This window comes from Scyliorhinus torazame, chromosome 13 (genome assembly GCF_047496885.1).
Source record: "Scyliorhinus torazame isolate Kashiwa2021f chromosome 13, sScyTor2.1, whole genome shotgun sequence".
In the NCBI taxonomy this organism is placed as follows: Eukaryota; Metazoa; Chordata; class Chondrichthyes; order Carcharhiniformes; family Scyliorhinidae; genus Scyliorhinus; species Scyliorhinus torazame.
This window is the reverse complement of record NC_092719.1, coordinates 86,238,600-86,252,458: the sequence shown is the minus strand read 5'-3', so window position 1 is coordinate 86,252,458 and position 13,859 is coordinate 86,238,600. Positions and strand designations below refer to the sequence as shown.

Below are 13,859 nucleotides of genomic sequence, written 5' to 3'. Positions count from 1 at the left end.
AAGAGACCTACTCAAGGTGCAGCGACCTTTTGTACTCAGCACAGCAGACGAGTCTGAATATATCCCCAAGATCAAAATAGGCACAGGCCATCCAGCACACCCTGGGGCAACTGACCCGTCTGCACTGGTGCCGGGGGAAGGATCAGTGATTGATGCAGATGGGGCACGCTCACCAGCCCAGCTGGTCCTCAGGCGGTCATCCAGAGTGCGGCGAAAGCCTGATAGACTGAACCTGTGACTGAATATTTCTTTTTAAAACAAAAATGTGATTGTAAATAAGGATGCTTAAGGCACATGATTGCAAACGCATGTTTTTTCAAAAGAAAGGGGATGTGCTGATATGCACATAGGCATATCTATGTATAATTGTACATGGTTGTACCAATGTATATATTTGTATATAATAGCACCACTGTCCATAGCCACTGACCGATACATGTAGGGACAGTTGTGACCTCCACCAGCAGGTGGAACCAAACACCGACATGTATGAGGAAGGACAGGAAACGGGCACTTGGTAGTAGGACGGACAACAGGACAGACATCTCCCTCGATGGTTTTACAGTAATGGAGACAGAATCGTTTGTACATAGAAATACATAGTTACCATCAAGAATAAATATTTGTAGTGATCATATCTTCACGTTCTATGTGTACCTTCATGATCAAAGACGCAACTAAGCACAACAGAAAGTACTCGGTTACTCGGTGAGTCCGGTGGTGGTGGTCACATTGAAGATTTGAAGGCAGTTTGGGCAGCACTTTAAGCTGGGGACCAGGTCGGGATGATGCCGATTAGGGAGAATCATGCTTTGAGCCGGGGGAAATGGATGCGAGGTTTTGGAAATGGGATGAGAGGGGGGGGATGAAGGAAATTAAGGATTTCTTCCTTGGGGGCGATTCGGAGCATAGAGGAGCTGGGAGAGAAGGAAGGCTTGGCACAGAGGGAAGGGTTTAGGTACATGCAGGTGCAGGACTTTGCAAGGAAGATTTTCTCGACCTTCCCGATAGCACCGGCCTCCTCGTTGCTGGAGGCGGTGCTGTCTGTGGGGGGATTGGAGAGGGGGGTCATTTCGGCAATCTACAGGAGGATCCTGGAGGAGGATAGGGTGTCTATGGAGGGGATTAAGGCAAAGTGGAAGGAAGGGCTGGGGGTGGTCAGGGAGAGGGATTATGGTGTGAGGTATTGAGAAGGGGGATGCCTCGACTTCATGTGTGAGGTTGGGGCTGATAGTGTAGTGTACAGGGCGCACCTCACAAAATCAAGGATGAGTCGGCTTTTCGGGGGTGGGGGGGTGGAGATGCCTGTGAGTGAATTGGGAGGGGTCCCGGGAACCATGCTCATATGTTTTGATCCTTCCGAACGTGGAAAGGTTTTGGAGCATGGTGTTCAGCACAATGTTGTGGGGTCTTGCATGTGGTTGTGGCACTCAGTCCCCTGGAAGCCATATTCGGGGTATCAGACCGGCCGGAGCTGCAGGTGGTTGTGGGGGCAGGTGTCTTAACCTTCACCTCGTTGATCGCTCATAGGTGGGTCTAGGTGGGATGGAGATCAGCTTCTCCACCCTGTGCCTTGGCGTGGTGGGGGGACATGCTGGAGTTTTTGTCCCCGGAGAAGACGAAGTTTGAGCGAGGGGGGGTGAAGGAGGGGTTCTATAAATTGTTGGGGTTTGTTCATCCTGCTCTTTCAGGAGTTGGTTATCATTTTTTTTTTTTTTAAATATATTTTAGTCAAGTTTTTTGGCCAAACATAACAATACATGGTGTTTCTTTTACACAACAATAAAGCAATATAAATAACCGTGGCCAGTTTAAAACAAATAAATAAGTAATATATAAACAAAAACAAAACACAAAACTAAATGGCAACTGCCTTGTCCAAAATAAATACTCTCCAAAAATACAATCCAACAATCCAATATACAATTACATATACCAAATACCTATACATATACAATAACATCCCTAAGTCCGTCCGATTCCTCCCCCCCGCCCTTCCAACCACCCCCCCTCCCCTCCCCCCTGGGTTGCTGCTGTTGTCTACTTCTTTTCCATTCCCTCTATCTTTCTGTGAGGTAGTCGACGAACGGTTGCCACCGCCTGGTGAACCCCTGAGCCGAACCCCTTAACACGAACTTAATCCGTTCTAACTTTATAAACCCTGCTATGTCGTTTATCCAGGTCGCCACACCCGGGAGTTTAGCTTCCTTCCACATTAACAATATCCTGCGCCGGGCTACAAGGGACGCAAAGGCCAACACATCAGCCTCTCTCGCCTCCTGCACTCCCGGCTCTTCTGCAACCCCAAATATAGCCAACACCCAGCTTGGTTCGACCCGGCCCCCCACCACCTTCGAAAGCACCTTTGCCACCCCCACCCAGAACCCCTGTAGTGCCGGGTATGACCAGAACATATGGGTGTGATTCGCTGGGCCTCTCGAGCATCTCGCACACCTATCCTCTACCCCCAAAAATTTACTAAGCCGTGCTCCAGTCACATGCGCCCTGTGTAGCACCTTAAATTGTATCAGGCTTAGCCTGGCACACGAGGACAATGAGTTTACCCTACGTAGGGCATCAGCCCACAGCCCCTCCTCAATCTCCTCCCCCAGTTCTTCTTCCCATTTCCCTTTCAGCTCATCTACCATGATCTCCCCCTCGTCCCTCATCTCCCTGTATATGTCCGCCACCTTACCGTCCCCCACCCATGTCTCTGAGATCACTCTATCCTGCACTTCCTGCGTCGGGAGCTGCGGGAATTCCCTCACCTGTTGCCTCGCAAAAGCCCTCGATTGCATATACTTAAATGCATTCCCTTGGGGCAACCCATATTTCTCCATCAGTGCTCCCAGACTCGCAAACGTCCCATCTACAAATAGATCTCTTAGTTGTACTACCCCAGCTCTTTGCCATGCTCCAAATCCCCCATCCATTCTCCCCGGAACGAACCTATGATTGTTTCTTATCGGGGACCGCACCAAAGCTCCCGTCCCTCCCCTCTGCCGTCTCCACTGCCCCCAAATTTTAAATGTAGCCACCACCACCGGGCTTGTGGTGTATTTCTTTGGTGAGAACGGCAACGGCGCCGTCACCATTGCTTGCAGGCTAGTCCCCCTGCAGGATGCCCTCTCCAATCTCTTCCACGCCGCTCCCTCCCCTTCTCCCATCCACTTACACACCATTGAAACATTGGCGGGCCAGTAGTGCTCACTTAGGCTCGGTAGTGCCAGCCCCCCCTGTCCCTACTACGCTGCAAGAATCCCCGCCTCACACTCAGGGTCTTCCCAGCCCACACAAAACTCATAATGCTCTTCTCAATTCTTTTGAAAAAAGCCTTCGTGATCACCACCGGGAGGCACTGGAACACAAAAAGGAATCTCGGGAGGACCACCATTTTAACCGCCTGCACCCTACCTGCCAATGACAGGGACACCATGTCCCATCTCATGAAATCCTCCTCCATCTGTTCCACCAACCGTGTTAAATTAAGCCTGTGTAATGTACCCCAATTCTTGGCTATCTGGATCCCCAGGTACCGGAAGTCCCTTGTTACCTTCCTCAACGGAAAATCCTCTATCTCTCTGCTCTGCTCCCCCAGATGCACCACAAATAACTCACTTTTCCCCATGTTCAGTTTATACCCTGAAAAATCCCCAAACTCCCCAAGTATCCGCATTATCTCTGGCATCCCCTCCGCTGGGTCCGCCACATATAGCAACAAATCATCCGCATACAGAGATACCCGGTGTTCTTCTCCCCCCTAAGTACTCCCATCCACTTCCTGGAACCCCTCAGTGCTATGGCCAGGGGTTCAATCGCCAATGCAAACAATAACGGGGACAGAGGACATCCCTGCCTCGTCCCTCTATGGAGCCGAAAATAGTCAGACCCCCGTCCATTCGTGACCACGCTCGCCATCGGGGCCCTATACAGCCTGTACCCACCTGATATACCCGTCCCCAAAGCCAAATCTCCTCAACACCTCCCACAAATAATCCCACTCCACTCTATCAAATGCTTTCTCGGCATCCATCGCCACCACTATCTCCGCTTCCCCCTCTGGTGGGGGCATCATCATTACCCCTAGCAGCCTCCGTATATTTGTACTTAGCTGTCTCCCCTTCACAAACCCAGTTTGGTCCTCATGGACCACCCCCGGGACACAATCCTCTATCCTCATTGCCATTACCTTGGCCAGAATCTTAGCATCCACATTCAGGAGGGAAATGGGCCTGTATGACCCGCATTGCAGCGGGTCTTTTTCGTTCTTCAGGAGGAGCGATATCGTTGCCTCTGACATAGTCGGGGGCAGCTGCCCCCTTTCCCTCGCCTCATTAAAGGTTCTCATCAGTAGCGGGGCCAGCAAGTCCAAATATTTCTTATAGAATTCAACTGGGAATCCGTCTGGTCCCGGGCCCTTCCCCGCCTGCATGCACCCAATCCCTTTCACTACTTCCTCCGTCTCAATCTGTGCTCCCAGCCCCACTCTCTCCTGCTCCTCCACCTTAGGAAATTCCAGCTGATCCAGAAAGCACATCATTCTCTCCTTCCCGTCCGGGGGCTGCGCTTCATATAATCTTTCATAAAATGCCTTGAACACTCCATTCACTCTCTCAGCTCCCCGCTCCATCTCTCCCTCCTCATCTCTCACCCCCCCTATCTCCCTCGCTGCTCCCCTTTTCCTCAGTTGGTGGGCCAACAACCTACTCGCCTTCTCCCCATATTTGTACTGTACACCCTGTGCCTTCCTCCATTGTGCCTCTGCATTACCCGTAGTCAACAAGTCAAATTCTACATGTAGCCTTTGCCTTTCCCTGTACAGTCCCTCCTCCGATGCCTCCGCGTATTGTCAGTCCACCCTCAGAAGTTCTTTCAACAACCGCTCCCTTTCCCTACCCTCCTGCTTTCCTTTATGTGCCCTAATAGATATCAGCTCCCCTCTAACCACTGCCTTCAGCGCCTCCCAGACCACTCCCACCTGTACCTCCCCATTATCATTAAGTTCCAAGTACCTTTCAATACACCCCCTCACCCTTAAACACACCCCCTCATCTGCCAATAATCCCATGTCCATTCTCCAGGGTGGAAGCTGTTGTTTTTCTTCCCCTATCTCCAGGTCCACCCAGTGTGGAGCATGATCCGAGATGGCTATAGCCGTGTACTCCGTCCCCGTCACCTTTGGGATCAGTGCCCTTCCCAAAACAAAAAAATCTATTTGTGAAAATACTTTGTGTACAAAGGAGAAAAACGAAAACTCCTTACTCCTAGGTCTACTAAATCTCCAGGGATCTACTCCTCCCATCTGCTCCATAAAATCCTTAAGCACCCGAGCTGCAGCCGGCCTCCTTCCGGTCCTGGACCTCGATCTGTCCAGCCCTGGGTCCAGCACCGTATTAAAGTCTCCTCCCATTACCAACTTCCCCACTTCTCGGTCCGGGATTCGTCCTAGCATACGCCTCATAAAATTGGCATCATCCGAGTTCGGGGCATACACGTTCACTAATACCACCGCCTCCCCTTGCAGTTTGCCACTCACCATCACGTATCTGCCCCCACTATCCGCCACTATAGTCTTTGCCTCAAACATTACCCGCTTCCCCACTAGTATGGCCACCCCCCTGTTTTTTGCATCCAGCCCCGAATGAAACACCTGCCCCACCCATCCTTTGCGAAGTCTAACCTGGTCTATCAGCTTCAGATGCGTCTCCTGAAGCATAACCACATCTGCCTTAAGTTTCTTTAGGTGTGCGAGTACCCGTGCCCTCTTAATCGGCCCGTTCAGCCCTCTCACATTCCACGTGATCAACCGGGTTGGGGGGCTCTATACCCCCCCCACCCCTTGACGACTAGCCATTTCCTTTTTCAATCCAGCTCCTCACCCGGTTCCCACGTAGCTGTATCCCCCCCAGGCGGCGCCCCCCCCGCCCTGACCCCCCCCCCTTCCATACCAGCTCTCCCTTCTCCCCAGCAGCAACAACCCAGTTAACCCCCCCCCCCCCGCTAGATCCCAAGCTAGCGTAATTGCACCCCCCATGTTGCTCCCAGAAGTCAGCAAACTCTGGCCGACCTCGGCTTCCCCCCCTGACCTCGGCTCACACTGTGCGAGGCCCCCTCCTTCCTGCTTCCCTGTTCCCGCCATGATTACCATAGCGCGGGAACAAAGCCTGCGCTTCCCTTTTGGTCCCGCCCCCAATGGCCGGCGCCCTCAGCTCCTCATCCTCCCTCACCCCCTCCCCCACGACATGGGGAAGAGAGAGAAGTGACAGGATCGCAGGTTTAACAACTTGGGAAGTCCTCTCTTCCCCCTTTTCCCCCCTTCATCCCACATATTCACCCCCCCACTTTTATCCCAAACATTCTTTTTCTGGCCCGCTCACTCCAGCTTCTCCTCGACAATAAATGTACACGCCTCATCTGCCGTTTCGAAGTAGTGGTGTTTCCCTAGATGTTTGACCCACAGTCTTGCCGGTTACAGCATTCAGAATTTGGCCTTCCTTTTATGCAACACCGCCTTGGCCCGATTAAAGCTTGCCCTCCTTCTCGCCACCTCCGCACTCCAATCTTGATATACGCGGATCACCGCATTCTCCCACCTACTGCTCCGAGTTTTCTTTGCCCATCAGAGGACCATCTCTCTGTCCTTATATCGGAGAAATCTCACCACTATTGCTCGAGGAATTTCTCCAGCCCTCGGTCTTCGCGCCATAACCCGATCGGCTCCCTCCACCTCCAGCAGACCCGTCGGGGCCTCCGATCCCATTAACGAGTGCAGTATCGTGCTCACATATGCCCCGACGTCCGCCCCTCCTGCACCTTCGGGAAGACCAAGAATCCTTAGGTTCTTCCTCCCCGCATTATTCTCCAGCACCTCCAGCCTTTCCACACATCTTTTGTGTTGTGCCTCGTGGATCTCCGTTTTCACCACCAGGCCCTGTATGTCGTCCTCATTCTCAGCAGCCTTTGCCTTCACGACCCGAAGCTCCTGTTCCTGGGTATTTTGCTCCTCCTTTAGCCCATCAATCGCCTGTAATATCGGGGCCAACAGCTCCTTCTTCATCTCCTTTTTGAGTTCATCTACGCAACGCCGCAGGAACTCTTGTTGGTCAGGGCCCCATATTAAACTGCCTCCTTCCGACGCCATCTTGCTTTGAAAAATATGGAACGCTTCACGAATTTGCGTGTCATCCTTGCGCAGGGGCCATGCTAATCTTCTCTGTATCGTTCCAATTTTAGTCTATGTGCTGCCGAAGCGAGCACAGTTGGTTATCGTTGATTGTTGGGAGGGGGGTGGGAGTTTTTGTTTGGTTGGGGTTGTTTTTGTATTGTGAAAATGGTGAAAATCTGTAGAATAAAAGTACTTTAAAAAAACTGTTGATGCAAAGTTGATGGTGAAGTTGTTGGTGCTGTGTGGTAGTATGTATTGGGGGTCATGTGGGACTGGAAGCCCTAATGTCATTGGCTGACAGATCCCGGGTCCTGGTTGGCCGTTGACCTCATGCTCCGCCCTGAAGGCGAAGTATAAGAAGCCGGTGCCTTCCCCCGCAGGCCAGTTTACTATCGGGCTGCTGGGGAACAGACACGCTTAATAAAGCCTCATCGACTTCACTCTATTCGTCTCACGGAGTCTTTGTGCGCCACAATTTATTAAGCGTGCCTAAAAAGGACTATGGAGCTCAGGATCATTCCAGAATGCCTGAGGATCAGCCCCCACGCAGTGAATGCGGCAGCAGCCTTCAAACACTGGCAGACTTGCTTCGAGGCCTACATCAGATCAACCACAGGCCGAGTCTCAGACGAACAAAAACTGCAGGTCCTGCACTCGAGGGTGAGCACGGAGATTTTCACCCTCATTGAAGACACCCACGATTTCCAGACGGCGTTCACAGCACTGAGAAGTCTCTACGTTCGCCCAGTTAACCAAATCTACGCTCGCGACCAGCTCGCGACAAGACGGCAAGCTCCCGGAGAATCGATGGACGAGTTCTACGCCGCGCTGCTGATTTTGGGAAGAGCCTGCAGCTGCCCGTCGGTGAATGCAAACGAACATACGGACATGTTAATGCGCGACGCTTTTGTGGCAGGTATGCAATCCTCCCAAATCCGCCAAAGACTTCTAGAAAAAGAGTCGCTAGGACTCTCAGAGGCACGGGCCCTGGCAGCCTCATGGACGTAGCCGCGCGTAATACCCGCGCCTCCGGCCCCGACCGCGCGGCAGGCCATTGGGCCCCGTAAGTACCCGCCGCGGCAAACCCCCTAACCCCACCCCCGGACACCCCACAGGCTTGCTCAGTCCAAATGCCGAGTCGCACCGGGGGCGCCCGCTGTTATTTCTGCGGCCAGGCGAAGCACCCCCGACAACGCTGTCCGGCCCGCGCAGCTATCTGCAAAAGCTGCGGGAAAAAGGGCCACTATGCGGTGGTGTGCCGATCCCGCGTGGTCGCCGCCATCCCGGGGCCACAGGGAGCCCTACAGGCAGTCTATGCGTCCCAACCCCCCCCAGCACGCCATGTGCGACCCGCAGACGCCGCCATTTTGGGTCCAGACCACCGCTGTCCCGGGAGAACTGGGAGCCCTGCACGCCGCCTACGCTCCCCAACCCCCCTCCCCGCAGCCCATGTACGACCCGCCGCCGGCGCTCCCGATTTGAGTGCCGGCCAACACTCTCCACGGAGAGGAGGGGGTTTTTCGCATCCCGAACGCCACCCTCACCCCTGTCCCGCGCCTGACCCGCTGGCGCAACCTACCTGGACCCCGACCACCGCTGTCCCCGGCGAGGGAGATCCGCACGGTCCCAGCGCTCGCGGCCCCACGACTGACCCGCCGGCCTGGGCCCCGACCACCGCTGTCCCCGGCGAGGGAGCTCCGCACGGTCCCATCGCTTGCGGCCCCACGACTGACCCGCCGGCGCCGCCGACCTGGGCCCGCACCCCCGTCCCGCGCCCCACGCCTGACCCGCCGGCGCAACCTACCTGGACCCCGACCACCGCTGTCCCCGACGAGGGAGCTCCGCACGGTCCCAGCGCTCACGGCCCCACGACTGACCCGCCGACCTGGGCCCCGACCACCGCTGTCCCCGGCGAGGGAGCTCCGCACGGTCCCAGCGCTCGCGGCCCCACGACTGACCCGCCGGCGCCGCCGACCTGGGCCCTCACCCCAATCCCGCGCCCCACGTCTGACCCGCCGGCGCAACTTACCTGGACCCCGACCACCGCTGACCCGGCGAGGGAGCTCCGCACGGTCCCAGAGCTCGCGGCCCCACGACTGACCCGCCGGCCTGGGCCCCGGCCACCGCTGTCCCCGGCCAGGGAGCTCCGCGCGGTCCTAGCGCCCGCAGCCCTGGCGCTCGCAGTCAAGAAACTCCGCGCGGTCCTAGCGCTCCCCAGACCCCCCAGCACACCATGTGCGACCCGCAGACGCCGCCATTTTGGGTCCCGACCACCACGAGGGGAGGAGGGGCGCCGCCATCTTGGACCGCCCCCGACCTGTACGACGCATGGGGGCGGCCATTTTGTCCATCCCTGACGCCATCTTGGATGGCAACAACGGACCCCACCCCACGACTACAACCACGGCTCGCTTCGGTTACGCTCGATCAGGCTCGGCCCCGGACTCTCCAGACGACGACAACAACGGTCCTAATTAACGGCCACGAGACGCCATGCCTAGTCGACTCCGGGAGCACGGAAAGTTTTATACATCCCGACACGGTAAGATGCTGTTCCTTAACTACCTTCCCCAGCGCACAAAAGATTTGCCTAGCTGCAGGATCCCACTCCGTACAGATCCAGGGATTCTGCATAGTTATCCTAACGGTACAGGGGAGGGAATTCAAAAACTACAAACTTAACGTCCTTCCCCAACTCTGTGCCCCCACCTTGCTGGGCTTAGATTTTCAATGTAACCTACAAAGCCTTACGTTCAAATTCGGCGGCCCCATACCCCCACTCACTATCTGCGGCCTCGCAACCCTCAAAGTGCAACCCCCGTCCTTGTTTGCGAACCTCACCCCGGATTGCAAACCCGTCGCCACGAGGAGCAGACGGTACAGCGCCCAAGACCGGACCTTCATTCGGTCCGAAGTCCAGCGGCTACTAAAGGAGGGCATAATCCAGGCCAGCAATAGTCCCTGGAGAGCGCAGGTGGTAGTAGTGAAGACAGGGGAGAAACAAAGGATGGTCATTGACTATAGCCAGACCATCAACAGGTACACACAACTAGACGCGTACCCTCTCCCCCGCATATCCGACATGGTCAATCGGATTGCCCAGTATGAAGTCTTCTCCACCGTGGACCTCAAGTCCGCCTACCATCAGCTCCCCATCAGCCCAAGTGACCGCAAGTGCACAGCCTTCGAGGCAGACGGGCGATTATACCATTTCCTACGGGTCCCTTTTGGCGTCACAAACGGGGTCACGGTCTTCCAACGGGAGATGGACCGAATGGTTACGGGCCACGTTCCCGTACCTCGACAATGTAACCATCTGCGGCCACGATCAGCAGGACCACGACGCCAACCTCCAAAAATTCCTCCAGACCGCCAAAGCCTTGAACCTCACGTACAACGAGGACAAGTGCGTTTTTAGCACTGATCGGCTAGCCATTCTGGGCTACATAGTGCGCAATGGGATAATAGGCCCCGACCCCGAACGTATGCGCGCACTCATGGAATTTCCCCTCCCGCACTGCCCAAAAGCCCTGAAACGCTGCCTGGGGTTCTTTTCATACTACGCCCAGTGGGTCCCCCAGTACGCAGACAAGGCCCGCCCCCTAATACAGACCACGACTTTCCCGCTGTCGACAGAGGCTTGCCAGGCCTTCAGCCGCATCAAAGCGGACATCGCAAAGGCCACGATGCGCGCCATCGACGAGTCCCTCCCCTTCCAGGTCGAGAGCGACGCCTCTGACGTAGCTCTAGCGGCTACCCTTAACCAAGCGGGCAGACCCGTGGCCTTCTTCTCCCGAACCCTCCACGCCTCAGAAATCCGCCACTCCTCAGTGGAAAAGGAAGCCCAAGCCATCGTGGAAGCTGTGCGACATTGGAGGCATTACCTGGCCGGCAGGAGATTCACTCTCCTCACTGACCAACGGTCGGTAGCCTTCATGTTCGATGATGCACAGCGGGGCAAGATCAAGAACGACAAGATCTTGCGGTGGAGGATCGAACTCTCCACCTTCAACTATGAGATCTTGTACCGGCCCGGAAAGCTGAACGAGCCGTCCGATGCCCTATCCCGCGGCACATGTGCCAACGCACAAACTGACCGCCTCCAAGCCCTCCACGAGGACCTCTGCCACCCGGGGGTCACTCGGTTTTACCACTTCATCAAGTCCCGCAATCTCCCATACGCCTTAGAGGAGGTCCGTACAGTCACAAGGGACTGCCACATCTGCGCAGAATGCAAACCGCATTTTTTCAGGCCAGATGGAGCGCACCTGATTAAGGCTTCCCGCCCCTTTGAACGCCTCAGTCTCGATTTCAAAGGGCCCCTCCCCTCCACCGACCGCAACGCGTATTTCCTTAATGTAGTGGACGAATACTCCCGCTTCCCTTTTGCCATTCCCTGCTCTGACATGACCGCGGTCACAGTCATTAAAGCCCTGAACAGCATCTTCACGCTGTTCGGTTACCCCGCATACGTCCACAGCGACAGGGGGTCCTCTTTCATGAGTGACGAGCTGCGCCAGTTCCTGCTCAGCAAGGGCATAGCTTCAAGCAGGACGACCAGCTACAACCCCCGGGGGAACGGGCAAGTAGAAAGGGAGAACGGCACGGTCTGGAAGGCCGTCCTACTGGCCCTAAGGTCCAGGGATCTCCCAGTTTCACGGTGGCAGGAGGTCCTCCCGGACGCTCTCCATTCCATCCGGTCGTTATTATGTACAAGCACTAATCAAACGCCTCACGAGTGTCTCCTTGTCTTCCCTAGGAGGTCCTCCTCTGGAACGTCGCTGCCGACCTGGCTGGCGGCCCCAGGACCCATCCTGCTCCGAAAGCACGTGCGGGCACATAAGGCGGACCCGTTGGTCGAAAGGGTTCACCTCCTCCACGCAAACCCCCAGTACGCCTACGTGGAGTACCCCGACGGCCGACAGGACACGGTCTCCCTGCGGGATCTGGCGCCCGCCGGCACCACGCACACCCCCCCGACACCATCAACCCAACCGCCCCCCTTCCTGCCACCGCCGCACCCCACGACCGCCCCCTTTCCAGGAGGATCAGTCCCCCTCCCCTTTGCACCGACAGCTGAAACCGTGCGGCTCCCGGAGGCGACAACGCTGGTACAAGCACCACCACCACCGCTGGGGCCGAGGCGATCGACACGGACGACCAGACCGCCCAACCGACTCGTGGCGTCGATGTAAAACAAAGATGGACTGTCCAATGAACATTTTGTTTTTCCTATACCCTCTGTAAATAGTTGTAACAGGACGATACTGTCCAATACTGTACTACCATGTAACTGTTCTATCCTCCCAGGACCAGCCCTGTAAACCCTTACCACCATACGAAGCATCACCCCGCCGGGTTCAATTTTGACAAGGGGTGAATGTGGTAGTATGTATTGGGGGTCATGTGGGACTGGAAGCCCTAATGTCATTGGCTGACAGATCCCGGGTCCTGGTTGGCCGTTGACCTCTAGCTCCGCCCTGAAGGCGGAGTATAAGAAGCCGGTGCCTTCCCCCGCGGCCAGTTTACTATCGGGCTGCTGGGGAACAGACACGCTTAATAAAGCCTCATCGACTTCACTCTATTCGTCTCACGGAGTCTTTGTGCGCCACATGCTGTGGCTAGAGGACTGTGATAGAGGGTGACAGGGGAGGACCAGACAGGATTTGTGATGGGAAGGCAGTTGTCGGTGAATGTGCGCAGGCTACTTAATGTGATTACGATGCCCTCGGAGGGGCAGGAGGTAGAAGTTGTAGTGGCTATGGATGCGGAGAAGGCCTTTGATCAGGTGGAGTTGGCATATTTGTTGGACGTGTTGGGTCGGTTTGGGTTTGATCTGGGGTTTGTGGATTAGGTTTGGGTGTTGTACAGGGCGCCGATGGCGATTGTTCGGACGAACAGGACGAGTTTGGGGTACTTCGTTTTACATCGGGGGACGAGACAGAGGTGCCCGCTCTCCCCATTGCTTTTTGCCTTGGCGAAGCGTCGTTGGCAATGGCACTTAGGGCTACAAGGGGCTGGAAAGTGATTGAGTCGTGGTGCCGAGCAGAGAGTTTCGCTATATGCGGACAATTTGTTTCTGATACATTTCGGACCTGTTGGGCGGTATTGAAAGTATTATGGAGATCATGAGGGTATTTGACCAGTTTGTGGGGTACAAATTGAACATGGAGAAGAGCAAGGTCTTCCCGATTAATGCTAGAGGGCAGATGGCGCGGAGCTGGGCCCAGCTAAACAAACTGAACTTGGCACAACTGATGGAGGAAATTAAGACAGATTTCAAGAGATGGGGTGGGTTGCCGCTGTCACTGGATGGGGATGCTAAAATTACGGTGTTGCCCAGGTTCTTGTTCGTGTCGCAGATCCTCCCCATCTTTGTTCCCAAGTCGTTTGTTCAGAAGGTGAACAGGATCATTTTGGGGCTTTGTTTGGGAAGGGAAGACCCCACGGGTGAGGCTGGTGTTTGGGGAGAGACAGCAAGGGGGGGGGGGGAGCAGTTGGCATTGCCGAATTTGGTAAATTATTATTGGGCGGCGAATATTAGTGAGGAAATGGATGGTGGGGGAGGGATCGGTGTGGGGGCGGATGGAGTCAGCATCGTAGGGGTCAAGTTTAGGGACACTGTTGTTGCAGCCCCTTTCGTTCTCGCCGGTCAGGTACTCCGTGAGCCCAGTGGTGGTTTCGGCATTACGGG

At 55.4% G+C, this 13,859-nt stretch overlaps 1 protein-coding gene and 1 non-coding gene across 2 annotated transcripts in view; both read right to left on the bottom strand.

Annotated features, from left to right (window-relative positions):
• Nucleotides 1-13,859, bottom strand: part of LOC140388176 (cilia- and flagella-associated protein 54-like) — a 209,982-nt gene that overhangs the window by 31,564 nt on the left and 164,559 nt on the right. The gene's annotated exons all lie outside the window — the stretch shown is intronic.
• LOC140388666 (U6 spliceosomal RNA) lies at nucleotides 7,151-7,257 on the bottom strand. Its single transcript, XR_011934238.1, has one exon. It is a non-coding gene; the product is annotated as a U6 spliceosomal RNA (small nuclear RNA).